General features: G+C 37.3%; 1 protein-coding gene across 6 annotated transcripts in view; it reads right to left on the reverse strand.

Annotated features, from left to right (window-relative positions):
* ERC1 (ELKS/RAB6-interacting/CAST family member 1) overlaps nucleotides 1-14,243 on the reverse strand; it is a 530,770-nt gene that overhangs the window by 6,500 nt on the left and 510,027 nt on the right. The window lies entirely within an intron of this gene.

A 14,243-nucleotide genomic window follows, 5' to 3' on the forward strand; every position in this document is an offset into this window, starting at 1 on the left:
TGTTTTCAGTGAAGGTTTACACAGCAGTTTGTGTTCCCATTCAACAACCGCTATACAAACGGTTTAGTGACATTGGTTACACTCTTCACAACACATGAACATTGTCATTTTTTCTGTGCGAAGTATAATTTTTATTTAATACATTGGACCACCTTATTTTGGCCTACTAATTCAGCTAGAGATGTGACAGTCTGGCTCCCCAAAGATTACAGGCTTGGAAACCTATGGGGCAAATCTCCCCTGCTCTATATGGTTGCTACGAGTTGGAATCGACTCGACTGCAAGAGGTTTAGTTTTTGGTTTGCTATGTGGTAAGTGTTGAAAGACTAATGTATTTGGTCCCTGACCTGAAGACCCATTTAGGTTACTGGAGGAGACAAACATGTACATGATACATTACAACTCAGTGCAGTAAAGGCCATTACCAAGGCATGAACATGTGTTATGTGAGATGATATAGGAATGGCTGGTTCATTCTGGAGGAGTCTGAGAAATTGTTACTAAAGTTAATATGTGATCTGAGTCATGAAGGCTGAACAGGCAACTGTATGGAGATCCAACTAGTAAAGGTTTTGAACAGCGGAAACAAATGCAGATACATGGAGGTATGAAAGGGCTTGGCCCAGATCTAGGGAACAGTGAAAAGTTCAGTAAGGGCATTGGGAGGAGACTGATAGGAATTAAAGCTGAAGAGACAGTTTGGGGTCAAATCGTGTATGTAAAGTTAAAAAGTTGAGGTTTAATCTGTAAAAAAAAGGAAGTCCAGGAGATTTGAAACCGTGCAGTGACATGATCAGCTTTATTGTCTTAGAAGATAACTTAGAAGAAAAAAAAATATGCTAAATTGAACAAAAGGCAGAATACTACAAGGGAGGCTACTGTTAGAAGTCCAGGTAAGAGTTAAAAAAAAAAAAAAAAGGAGGGCTAAAACTAAGGTATGGCTGAGGACGTGAAGAGGGACAGACAGATCTGAGACTTTTTAAAGGTAGGATTAATAGGAGGTGGAGTTAAATGAGAGAAACTGGAGAATACTTCAGAAAATTAAAACGGGACATTGGGCAAATAAGTCGAAAAAAAAAAAAAACAGGAAGCAGAGCAGGTTTTAGGAAAGAAAAGAGGGAAATTAAACATTGAGTTTAAAGTCTAGTTAAGAACATGGACTCTCGAGTTAGACTGCCTGGGTTTCAATGCCAGTTCTGCCAATTATTAATTTGTATGACCGTGACTTCTCTGAGCTTTGGTTTTCTCATCTGTAAAGTGGAACAATAATAACACTTACAGGGTTGTTTTAAGGATTTAATGCAAAAGTCATATGAAGTGTTTAGTTCACTGACACATAGGAAATGCTTGATAAATATGAGATGTTGTTATAGGTATTATTACTGTTATTGTTATGAAATAGATGAGAACACCACAAAGAGCATATAGGTTGAAAAGCAAAGAGGACCAAGTTTTAATTCCACTCTGATAGAACTCTAGGTGCTCTGAGTCAAGAATTAGCATGATGCTTGTTCAAATATATCAAAGAGTTAGAAACAGTTCTAGCAATCCTCCTTTTGCTAAATGCTGACTAAAAGACCAGGACATGTGAGGCCAGATTTAAACCACATTGACTCTTGGCGCATCTCAAGATCTGGCTATGTCACATGAATACAAACCTTTGAAATGGGGAAACCTAGAAGGTCAAGAGCCTTCTAAATTCAGCTACACAGAAAACAACCCAGAAATGCCGCTAGGTGAAAAGGCTAACTTAACTCTCAGGTCTCTTCAATGGAACCAAAGTCAACCATGCAAAGCAAGTGAGGAGGTTGTGAGGTTGTGTTGCTTCAGTTTCCTATCTCAATCCCTCCCAGGGGACTACTCTGGACAACGCTGTTTTATAGTTTACATTTCCCTCTCTACTAGTCACATACTTATTTCCCACGAATTTTTTTAAAGTATAATTTGATTTCTCTTACAGTAAGCTGATAATCATAAGGTTACTAATGAATACATTTTAGTTTAATAACAATTTTTCAGGTTCATTTCCCCTGATTTTAAAAGAACTACATATGCACTGTAGAAAGATTGGAAAAGAAAGTACCAGAAAAAAAAAAAAATCACTTACAATACTACCATCACCTAGAGATAACCACTGCTATACATTTTGTCATATATTCTGAGACTTTAATATATAGTTGTGCAAATTTTAGAAACAAAATGGCGATGACATTATCTAGACTATTTGTAAACTGGTTTTGTTTTCACCTAACGGTATACTATAAACATATTCCCGAGACAAATCCCCAAGGCTTCTGAACTTCACTATTAAGTCTAAAATTTATCTTGAAGTTTAAATACATGAGTCAAGAAGGCATTTTGAAGGAAGAAGGATGATAAGAGACTTGGCCTACAGATAACAGAACATGGTGAACTATAAAAAGTACACTAATTAGAAGAGTATTGTGTGGTTAAAAGTAGATCAGTAAAATGCAGAATATGATCAGGAAGCATTTGAAATCGGTGAATTGTGTTACGTCAGCTGGGACTATTTGCGGTTAGATTACTGCCTTATACCACACATAGACTTTTCAAACTGGTTAAAAATACAAAATTAAAAACTGTACAGCGAAGGTACTAGAAATAAATTTAGGGGCATAATTTTATAATCTTAGGCTGGGGAATGCTTAAGTGCTTTTAAACACAGAAGCCATAAATTTTTAAAAAAGGGTAAATTTGACAAAGCAGAAATTTAGAACATTTATGTGGAGACAGGGGAGATATAAATTAAAACAACTGATAGAAAAAACTGGTAGAAGATATGAATCAAAAACCCACAGAAGAAATATAAATGGCTAATATGCATATAAAAAACACTTAACCTCATTAATAAGCTTTAAAGATTGATAACAATCAGTGTTGGGAAGGGTTTAGGGAAATGAGTACTCTTATACAACCATCGGTGGGAATAGAGAGAGATCAATGAGGAATTTGGTCTCATCAAGCAAATTTAATTGTAATATGCTTTGACCAAATAATTCTACTTCTAAGAGCATATTCTACAGAAAAACCAGTAAGAAATATAAGAATGTATGCACAGTATGCTTACTAAGGCAATATGTAAAAGGAAAATTTATTAACAATGTGTAGTAAATGCTCAAAGAGAGTTACAGATAAAGTGCTCTTGACTTTGAAGGAGGAAGCCGTTAGTTTTTTTGGGGGCATAAGGAAGAAGGAGAGAGAAGGGAAAGTTTCTTAAAGAATGTGGCATTTGGTAGCAAAGGACAGGAAAAGGGTCATTCCAAATGGAAAAATAGTATGAATTTAAGGCATGGAGGAGGGAAGGCACTGGGCTGTTGGTTGGTATTTAGTAATGCAGGGATTATTGGGCCTTTACAGAAGCAATCCCAGCTCTGTCTGCGTGACAAAAGGCCTCTGGGCTGCCCAGGCTTGGGTACTACCCCTCAGAGGACCCACATTCCATTATATGGTTTCCCTGAAGCCTCACTTAGGCCACGTGTTCCATTTCAGACACCTCATTATCAGAAAAATGGAGACAAACTAGAAAAGTTTAAAGAAAAATGGAAGGCATGACTAAGAAGCTGAAAGGATCATTTTATCAGGCAGGATTAGAAGAACTAAATATGTAGACCTGAACAAAGTAAAACTAAGGGGCGGGAATGTGATTATTACCTACAAATGTCAGGAGGGTGTAAACAATAAGGGGGAAGAGTGATTTAGCATTGGTGGAAAAACAGTAACTAGAAGCGACAGAACAAAATTCAGGGGGGAAAAAAAGAGAAAACCAACAGAGGTAGACTATAAGGCTACACTTTTTTTAAGGTTTAAGGAGTGATTTGTCTGGGAAAAGGTGTTTAAAAATAGAGGGGATCAGAAGAATCAAAAAGTTTAGAGAAGGAAGTGTTCCTTCATCCGCTGGAGTTGCTTTCCATCTGTGGTAGGCCTTCCTCTTCTCTCCAGGGATTATGCATGGCTTGAATTTTATCTGAAACCAGTATTAAATGCAGGCATGGCTGACCAGGGAGAGATTTCACTGGCACTTGATCCATTACATGCTAAAATTTCCTGGCTTGAAAAAATCCCAAAGATCATCCCCTCTTGTGAAACTGGAATTACTTTTAAAATTAAGATTTTTATTTTGCTGTTTTTGAAATGCAAAGCTTTAGTCATTCTGAAGTCAAAGGAGTAGAAAAATATGTTGTTAAAACTTTTGACCACTTAAGGTGAAATAACCAAACTAAAAACTTAGACAGATGTGTTACACAGTATAGGTGTGAAAACAAATCTTGAAATGGATTAGCACCTTGTTAAAATATTTCTTTAGTACGTGCATTAGATGCAAAAAAAGGAAGTTTTTGTATGGTTTCTGTATATAGTAGGTCCTACGGAGCCCAGTGGCACAGTGGTTAATAGCCTGTGGCTGCTAACCAAAAGGCTGGCAATTCGAATCCACCAGCTGCTCCTTGAAAACTCCATGGGGCACTTCTACTCTGTCCTATAGGGCTGCTATGAGTCGCAATCAACTCGATGGCAACTTTTTATTTTTTCATGGATAAATTGGGAAAGGTATATTTTTACTTCTGAAATCTAAACTTGCCATTTCTAACTCAAGCTTTTTTGCTCCTTCTACCGGTTATCTACTGCCCATACTCCCTCACGCCTACTCACTTCTCAGTTTCCCAAAAGAAAGGTCCCTTTAGGCTTAACATAAATAAAAAAGACTTCCCCAAGTGTTCAAACCTGTATTATTTGGGATTTAATGAAAATATTTATTACATCTTAAAACCCTAAACAAAAACCCGCTGCCGTCGAGTCGATTCCAACTCATAGCGACCCTATAGGTCAGAGTAGAACTGGCCCATAGGATGTCCAAGGAGCACCTGGTGGATTCGAACTGCCAACCTTTTGGTTAGCAGCTATAGCTCTTAACCACCATGCCACCAGGGTTTCCTATTAATCTTAGTCAAAATTAATTCATTACTTCTCTCTCCATTTTTCCCTTCCTTGATTAAGACTATAAATCCAAACATAATGAATTGTAAAACTGAATAATCCATCAAGATCTTCTGTTTCCAATTCTCTAGTTTCTAATACTGGCAGGCTAATTCTGCGACTGCAAATACTGAAGTAAAAAATAATACCTTCTTTTTTACTTTCTTACATACACCACAACTATGTGCAGCACGAAAGTTTACATAATTTCCTCTCTAGATACAGAGATGCAATTTTCTGCATACGTATTGAAAGTTTTGTATCTGAAGACAGACAAAACCTAAAAACACTTCCATAGTAAAATAATTTTCACTAAACTGCAAAACAATTGTTCCCATGAATCCTACAAAACCTTTCTATAACTTAAGCATTAAGTTTCATCTCTTAGCACCTTTGTTTCCCCCATGTATAAAATATCTGCTACAAAACACTCCTTAAACCTCTAGGCACTGCGAGATTTAGTGGAAAAGCCCCTTTCCACTAAATCCCAATTTAACTGAGATACTCTGGAGAAAGGAACTGTTGGAATCACAGAAGTTTGTACCTCCAGAAGAGAAAATATAAAACTAAAAATAATATACTCTTTCTTAAGGAATAGGGATTTGAATATATGATTAGGATGACCATGAGGGCAGCAAGCGTTACTGACGTACGCATCCTGCATGTGGGATCTGGTACTATTAGTGGCAAAGGCCACAGCACTCACACTAGATCAGTACTGTTTACTGTACAAGTAACTGGTGAGTCTGAGGAAATTGTCACTAAGGTTAACATGTACATAAAACATCCTACCTCAAAATAACCCCATAATACTCCTGGTTCCTATTTCTCCAGGCTAACAGGGTTCTCCACCCATGCTCTTGAGCTACCCTTCCATTTACCCCTTCGATGAACCCTGTGTTCATCCAGCCACTCCCCTTGCCCTGATCTTTCACCATGTCTTACCAGGACACTCAAATCCCTCCCATCCTGAAATGCATTTCTGAATCTGCATTTCTCAAGCTAGTAGCAATCTTTCTCTTTCACCATCAAACTTCTCAAAGCATAGTCTACATTTGCTGTCTCTGCTTCTCACTTCCTTCCTTAATACCTATGAATTTAGTTTTTGCTATTTCACTGAAATTGCTCTCTCAGAAGTTTACTAAAACACGACCTCTATGTTGAAAACTACAAATCATTACTTAGAGAAATTAAAAACATCTTAAATAAGTGGAGGAATATAACATGATCATGGACTGGATAACTCAATATTGTAAAAATCTTATTTCTCTCCAAACTAATCAATAGATTCAATGCAATCTAAATCAAAACCCTGGCAGTTTTGTTTGTGTAGACGGACAAGCTGATTCTAAAATTTAGGTGGAAATGCAAGTAGCCAAAGCAGTCTTGAAAAAAAAAAAGCTATAAGAAGACCATTACTATCTTGAAGAAGAACCTTACTACAAAGCTACAGTCATTAACATAATTTGCTATGAGCCCAAGAACAGATGTATAGATAAATGGGAATAGAAGAGAGAATTCAGAAAAAACAACCAATACATACACGGCCACTTGATTTATGACAAAGGTGACATGGCTGTGCAGTGGGGAGAGGATGGTCTTTTTGATAAATGGTGGGTCTATATGAAAATAAATTCTGACTCCTACCTCATACCATACACAAAATCAGTTCCTTATGAATTATAAATATAAATGTGAAAGGTAAAACAAGAAAATCTTAAAACATAGGATAACATTTTTAGGTGATGCAAAGATTTCTTAAACAAAACACAAAAAGTGCTAATCGCAAAGGAAAAAAAAAATTAATAAACTGGATCATGTTAAGACTTTCTTTCTCCTAAAAGACACCACTAAGAGAGTGAAAAGGCAGCCTACAGAGTAGAAGATATTTGCAATGCATATGTTAGACGAAGGACTCATATCCAGAATACATAAAGGAACTTCTACAGATCAGTAACAAAAAGCAAATAACAATAAAAAATGGGCAAGAGGCTTAAATAGAAATCTTAAAAAAGACTACACTGAAATGGCTAACATATAAAACAGAGCACGACTTCATTAGTCAATCAGGGAAATGCAAATTTAAATCACAATGAGATACCACTTTGTACCCACCAGAAAGGTTAAAATTAATAAAAACAGACAACACCAAGGGCTGGCAAGGATATGGAGCCCACTGGAACTCTTACACACTCCTGGTAGAAGTGTATATTTGGAAAACCACTTTGGAAAACTATTTGGCAGTATCTGCTAAAGTTGAACACACATACACTCTGTGACTGAACAACTGGACTTCTACGTAATATGTAATTTCACCAGAAGACACGGACAAGCAACACTATTTGCAAGAGCCAAAACCTGAGAACAACCCAAATGTTGTTGAATTTATCATTCAACAGTTGAATTATAAATAAATTGTGGTATATTCATACACTGGAATATTACACCACAGTGAGAATGAATGAGCTATAACGATGTACAATAAAATAGATGCATTTCAGAAACACGATGCTGAATGAAGAAAGCCAGACACAAAAGAGTACTTTTATACTGTACATACTATTTTGTACCCTAAATACTGTATTATCCCATGTTTAGAGAGTTATATAAATAGGCAAAACTAATCTCCGAGCGAGTTACCCTTGGAGGCTAGGGTAATGACTGGAAAGAGGCAAGAAAGAGGCTTCTGAGGTGCTAAGAATGTCCTGCTTCTTATTTCAGGTGCTCATTATATGTGTATAAAAATCCATTGAGCTGTACACTTACGATGTGTGTACTTTGCTATTTCATGCATAATTCATTCAACTGTACTTTAAAACTTAAAAGAAAGACAAAACAAAAGCCCTAGGATTTCCTAACTGCTCAATCCGATGGTCTTTACTCAGTCTTCATCTTATTTGACCCTTCTGTGATATCTGACACTGATAGCCACCTCCTTCTAAATTTTTTCTCCCTCTTGACTTTCCTAACTATAAGAACATCCACATTCTTCTGGGTCTCTTCTCCCTGCCCAGATATTTCTTCTCTGTCTTGGTGCTGCTTTCTCTTCCTTCTGCTCATTCCTACACATGGAAGGGTCTCCAGAAGTCTAAGGAAATTCCTCTGTTTTTCTCACTGTATCCTGTGCTTGGGTAACCCTTTCTACTCCTGGCTTACAAAGTGGTAATATTAGCAGCAACTAACTTATCGGGCTTACTAAACTTATTGTTTAAGTGCTTTGATGCATGAAAACATTTAATCTACTTTCTTTTGAGGTGGGTTTTTAAAAAAACTTTTATCATAGAAAATTTCAAATATATACAAAAGAAAAGAGAATAGTATAATGACCTTTCTATGCACATCACCTAAGTATAACATCAAGGCATCACGTCAATTTAATTATAACCCTTGCACCCTTCTCTCTCCTGAGTTTTAGACTTGTATTTTTCAAATAGCTGATAAACATCTCTTTGTGAATGTTCCAGTTACACACCAAATCATACTGTTCATGCTGTTTTATAAACTGTTCATTTAATAATTACTATAAACATTTATTCATGTGATTACATATTCTTCTAAAATACCATTTTTAAATGGGATGCATTGTATTCCGTTTTATGGATGTTTTGTAATTTATTTAATTCGTATTATAGAAATTTAGTTCTCAATTTTTTACTACTGTAAATATTAATGTGTTGAATTTTTATTTACATAAATCTTTGCATGGCTGTAATTATTTTCTTAAAACTCCTGGGTTAAAGGGTATATACTTCTTTAAAGCTTTTGATGTGTTGCCAAACTGTTCCAAAACAGTTGTATATATTTTCACTTTACAGACAGTAAATAAGGGTACCCATTTCCCTACTTTCTTGCTACACAGGGAATACAAACAAACCTCAACCATGCCAATACAAGACGGTTTTGTTTATAGTTCTCTGCCATTTTTTCATTTGTTGTGAAGCCAAAAATTAAGGTGAAACATTTAAAAAGATATTTATTGCCATTTTTTTTCCGTGAATTTCCTGCTAATGCCCTTTCCAGAGTATGTTTTTATTTAGTTTCTTCATTTCTGATCTCATGGCCATGACTGTAAATTGTCACATTCTATCATCTTTTGCTTATTGCAATAGCTTCCTAATCACTATCACTCCACCCTTGTGTAAGAGTAATCTTTCTAAAAGTACTAAAATGGATTACCTAGGTTAGTAATTTAATAATCTTTCTAAAATTATAGCTAAGGTTGGATTAGGTCCCTTTTCTTCTTCCAACTCTCTTAAATAATGCATTTGAATTATGGTGTTGGCAAAGAATATTGACTATACCACAAACTATCAAAAGAACAAACAAATCTGTCTTGGAAGAAGTACAGCCAGAATGCTCCTTAGAAGCGAGGGTGGCAAGACTTCATTTCATGTACTTTGGACACGTCATCAGGACTAGTCCCTGGAGAAGAACATCATGCTTGATAAAGTAGAGAGTCAGCAAAAAAGAGGAAGACCCTCAATGAGATGGATTGACACAGTGGCTACAACAATGGGCTCAAACACAGCAATGATTGTGAGGATGGCGCGGGACTGGGCAGTGTTTTGTTCTGTTGTACACAGGGTTACTATGAGTCGGAACCGATTCGATGGCACCTAACAACAACAAGTACCTATAAAATAAAGTCCACACTTTTGGCATGGCAGCTACAGTCTAGCCAATTTTCAATTTTTTTTCAATTTCATCTCCTGGTATAGACTTGCCATTCCCTTGTCTTTGCTTTGTCTTTAACGTAGTTCTCCCATCCCAGTCTGTGGACAATCTTACCCCCTCCCACATCTCTCTTCTCTATTTTATTCATCCTTCATGGTTGAGATGAGTTGCCCTTTTTTTCTGTGAAGTCTTCTCTAGTCAGAAGTGACCGCTGCTACAGGATGTATTTTCTCTTGTATTTGTTTCAAGAATTGGTTAAGTTTAATTTCCCAACTATTCTGCAAACTCCTTGGTGAATTCTTTTCTATATGCCAATGCCGCCTAGCAAAATATGCTGCATATAGATCTAAAAATGTCACAGACAACCTAAAAATGAGTGATGAGTGAATTAAAGGAACAGACATTAATCTTGGGGAAAGCACTGATAGCTTTCAAAGAGCCTTTAAGATCAAATTCGAAGCATCTTCAAATCATAACTGTCTGATGATACCGATCTTTGCTAGATAGCAGGGCACATAAACTACACACTGTTACCACCCTACTCTGCTTAGAATTCTCAAAAGTTGGAATATGGGATAAAGATAGGATACCAAAGTAGCCTCTGGCAAGGATTTTCTGGCTTTCGTCTGCTGAACGTTATTATAATGTATTCTTGTTCTTAGTAGCCTTTCCAGCCCTCCTTGAACTCAGAGTGGTAATATGATTTCTAGAGGGACTCATGCCAAGAATCACAAATGCAACAGCAACTCAATTTGAATGCTCAAAGCAACACACACTGGAAGTGTGTGCAGCAGAGGGGAAGGGGAGAATGCTTCAGCCTCCACCACTGCTGAGGGGAGAAAAGGATGGAGGAAGCTCAGAAGGAAACTGAGATATTTCAGAGATGCTATTCTATAACCTCACACCAAACAAAAGCATTGCTACGAAAGGCTGGCTAGAGGGGAAACCACCCGCACCTCCTTCCTGCTTTCAATGTTAGGATTCCTGTCAGAGAACAAAACATAGATAACAGAGAACAGGCAGGATGAAGAATGATAAGGAACACAATTATGGGTTGGATGAAGGAATAGAGGTATAGCTGAGGGGGCCTGGTTGATTCAGGGAAACTGCCCCAGATATGTACTGTACAGCACAGGTCAAGATTGTAGACTAGGTGTTATATCTCCTCTCCACAGTCAAGCAAAGCTACTAGAAATCCACAATACAAGGAATTCTTAAAAGAGAGAAAATAGCTAAGAATACTGTAGACTTGGCTTTATTTCAAGGTAAACAACTCTCAATTCACAGTCACAAAGGATGAGGTTAAAGTGGAGGATGTATCGATGGGTATAAAGGGATGGTTACAAGAGGGGTCACTGAATATATTCATCTGTGGCTGGCAGTGACTCAAATTAATTTCTTTCTGCACATGGTTTGGTGGTGGACAGGAAATTATACAGAGATGCCTAGTTTGGTTTAAGCAGACAAGAATCTAAACTTGAGGTTTTAACAGCTAGGTCCTAGAATGCATAGGCCATGAGGCCTGAGCTATAAACTGGCATGATTATTGGAGCTTTCTGAAAGAGCTGATGGATAATGGCCTAAAGAGTCAAGCTGAAATGGATCCTGGTCATGGTCAGGCCTGACCTATAGCTGAATCTGCAGGCTGTCTACCTGCATCTGCTTAGGATGTATGAAGACTTCCCACTTTGGATGTTTGAACAATAGAATCAACTGAGTGTATTTTGCCATAAGATTTATGAACAAAACATAAAAATTATCTGGTTAGACGTATCTGAAAGCATGGTGGATATTTCTTGCCCAGGCATTTGTTTTTCTACAGGCATTTGGTTACTCTTTGACTTTGTAGACTCCCTCTAGCACTTAGTACCGAGGAAAACTGAAGCTGCTCTTCAAGAATTTCTCACGTGATCATTTACCATAGATTAAGACTAATTCCAAAGTCCTTTCTTCCTTGATATTTCAACAGAATATTGATTTAAAATGAGGCTGAGTTTGCAGCTTGAATCTCCCAGGCTTCTTTCTGATGTCTCCATTCACCCCAGCTGCATGCATGAGCACATGGGAACGTGTATAAGATTGAAGTATATGCAACCACGGTCCTAGGCTCTGTGCAATGCCCATTAGAAAGGGAATGATCATGAGATTGCTATTGGGTCTTTCCCTTTCTTTTCTCTTTCCTTGTAATAAACTCCTTTGCCAGACAATTTCTGAATTGGTTGTTATTGCTGTTTTTGTGACTTATGGAGACTCTACGTGTTACACAACAGAACTGCTCCATAGGATTTTCTTGTCTATAATCTTTATAGAAAGGAGCCTTGGTGGCACAGTGGCTGATCACTCAGCTGCTAACCAAAAGGTCGGTGGTCCGAACACACTAGGAGCTCCACGGGAGAAAGATGTAGCTTCTGTAAAAATTACAGCCTTGGAAACTTGTTGGGTAGTTCTACTCTGTCCTATAGGGTTGGTATGAGTTGGAATCAACTTGACAGTAATGGGCTTGGGGTTTACTCTTTATGGATGCAGGTCACCAGGCCTGTTTCTTTGGCAGTGCTGCTTGGTGGGTGTCATTTAGATAATTGTTTAGAGGGGCACAGTATTCACAGGTGGTATGATTTATTTTATAAGCCACTCTGTCTTTTGGCTGATAGTTGACCTCTGGGAGTGGTTTGAGTTCCAAGTTTAAAGGGTAACCCAGAGCTATAGTCTTGGGGGTTCCTCTAGTTTCTACCAGTCCAGTAAGTCTGGACTTTTTTAGGGATTTAAGTTTTGTTCTACATTTTTTCCCCCATTCTATCCAGGACCATCTATTGTGTCCCTGGTTAGAGCAGTTGGTAGTAATAGCCAGGCTCCATCTAGTTCTTTTGGTCTCAGGGTAGGTGAGGCCGTGGTTTGTGCAGACTATTAGTCATGTTAGACTAGTCTCTTGAGTCTTTAGTTTCCTTCTTTCCCTTTTGCTCCAGATGTGTAGAGACCACTAGCTGTATCTTAGATGGCCACTTGCATGCTTTTAAGACCCCAGATATTACTCACCAAACTAGGATATAGAACATTATCTTTATGAGCTGTGATGGGCCAATTGACCAAGGTGTCCTGAGACTATGGTTCTACCCCCACAAACCCGGTAAACTAATCCTGTGAGGTATTTGGTTATGTCTAGGACGTATCCATAACTGATCTTAAATATATATGTGATTTTATATATGAATATATATGCAGCACAAATATATATATGCTTACTTATACATATATAAGCATACATATCTAACTACACACATATTTTTTTATTGTTATTACTATTGTTGTAAAATTGCATATGTTGTAGCTTTTACCAAAATTGTCCCTTATTCTTGTGTACTTCTAGTGTCATCTTTTACCTCGGTCAAGTTGTGCTGACTTCACCCTTATTCGGCAATGCCTTACCCAACATTAAAACCAACAAAATGTCTACTATCTAGAAAGCAATTCCTCCTCCTTTTCCCTCCCATCCCTGCCAAAGACTGTTGCTTACTATATGTATACATATTCTTGTCTTTTTACAATAGTGAGATCATGCAGTATTGGTCCTTTTGTGATTGACTTATTTCACTAAGCATAATGACCTCCAGATTCACCCATGTTATGATATATTTTGAAAACTCAGATTCTTTATGGCTGCATAGTATTTCATTATGTGTATGGACCATGGTTTGTTTATCCACTCATCTGCTGATAAGCAGTTAGGTTGTTTCCACCTTTTTGTTATTGTGGATAATGCTGCAATGAACACAGGTGTGCCTATATACGTTCATGTCAGTAGTTTTAGTTCTCTAGGGTATATACCTAGGAGTGGGGTTGCTGGATCACATGGTATTCCTATTTCTAGCTTTTTGAGGAAGCACCAGTCAATTTTCCACTGTAGCTGAACCAATTTACAATCTCATCAGCAGTAGAACAGGGTTCCAATCTCCCTGCAACCTCACCAGCATCTGTTTTTCTTTTTTTTTTTTTTTTGATCAGTGCCATTTTTGCAGGGGTGAGATGGTATCTCATTGCAGTTTTGATTTGCATCTCTTTGATGGCTAATGATCATGAATATCTTTCCATGGTTTGTTGGCTGCCTGAATATCCTCTTTGGTGAAGTGTTTGCTCATGTCCTTTGCCTATTTTTTAATTGGTTTGTCTTTTTGCTGTTGAGTTGTTGGTTGTCTATATATTTTAGAGGTTAGATCCTTATTGGATATATCATTCCCAAAGATTTTTTTCCCAATCTGTAGGTTCTTTTTACTCTTTTGATAAAGTTTTTTGATGAGGGTAAGTATTTAATTTTTAAGGGATTCCAGTTATCTAACCTGTCTTCTGTTGCGTGTGTATTTGTAGTTGTGTTTGCTATTCTATTACTGAAAAAAATTAAGGTCTCATAGTTTTGTCTTTCACATTTAGGTCTTTGACCCATTTTTGGGTTAGTTTTTGTGTATGGTGTTAGGTATGGATCCTGTTTTATTTTTCTGCAAATAAATATCCAGTTTTGCCAGCATCACTTGTTGAAGAGACTGTTTCTTTTCCATTGAATGGACTTTGACCCCTTGTTGAAAACC

The sequence above is a fragment of the Elephas maximus genome, chromosome 4 (genome assembly GCF_024166365.1).
Source record: "Elephas maximus indicus isolate mEleMax1 chromosome 4, mEleMax1 primary haplotype, whole genome shotgun sequence".
NCBI classification, from domain to species: Eukaryota; Metazoa; Chordata; class Mammalia; order Proboscidea; family Elephantidae; genus Elephas; species Elephas maximus.